General features: G+C 43.5%; 1 protein-coding gene across 1 annotated transcript in view; it reads right to left on the reverse strand.

Moving 5' to 3' along the window:
* Positions 1 to 806, reverse strand: part of IQGAP1 (IQ motif containing GTPase activating protein 1) — a 96,775-nt gene that overhangs the window by 95,453 nt on the left and 516 nt on the right. The gene's annotated exons all lie outside the window — the stretch shown is intronic.

The raw sequence follows: 806 nt of genomic DNA on the forward strand, positions 1-806 counted from the left end.
TGGATCAAGACGCCCAAATGCTGTGAGAGGAAGCCTCAGGGACAGAAGGAAAACGGAACCAGGAAGGGGCACAAAAGGGACTTCGTCTTTTGAGCAGGAAAGGAAAAGAGCTGAAAGGCCAAGGCTTGTAACTTCAGGAGCACATGCATGTTGTTCTCTGGACTTTCCTAAAGTGTTTTCGGACTCTCAGAATTAACAAAACAAAAATACTCGCTTATTAACACCAATCGAAACAGTCTTGATTTTCATTGGACTTTGATCACAACTATCTTTCATTACGACATACTAGCCTTTTCCACCAAAGCTCTGCATGTAGGAAACAAAATCTGTAATTACATCTAGCTGCCCTGGGGCCTCGCAAAGGAATACAAGCATCAAAACAAAAGAAATGAGCCACTGATCGCAAATAGACACTCTAAGAATAAGACAAAAAGGGAAACTGCCCTTATATGTTCACTTCACAAAAAACGCAGAGGACGCTGACTCCGGTCGACTCTGAATACTGCCAAATGGATGCACCTTTTCCCAAGAGGAAAATGAGTCCAATTCGTATATAAATCAAAACCAGTGAAGAACCAGTGAAACACCAGGCCAAGAACTTTAAACTTCAAAACATGCTATTTCTTTTTTTTAATTTTTTTAAATGTTTTTATTTATTTCTGAGAGAGGGAGAGAGACAGGGCGAGCAGGGGAGGGTCAGAGAGAGAGGGAGACACAGAATCAGAAGCAGCTCCAGGCTCTGAGCTGTCAGTACAGAGCCCGACGCGGGGCTCGAATCCACGAACCGTGAGATCATGACCTGAGCC

Source organism: Crocuta crocuta, unplaced genomic scaffold (assembly GCF_008692635.1).
Source record: "Crocuta crocuta isolate KB4526 unplaced genomic scaffold, BGI_CrCroc_1.0 scaffold7, whole genome shotgun sequence".
NCBI classification, from domain to species: Eukaryota; Metazoa; Chordata; class Mammalia; order Carnivora; family Hyaenidae; genus Crocuta; species Crocuta crocuta.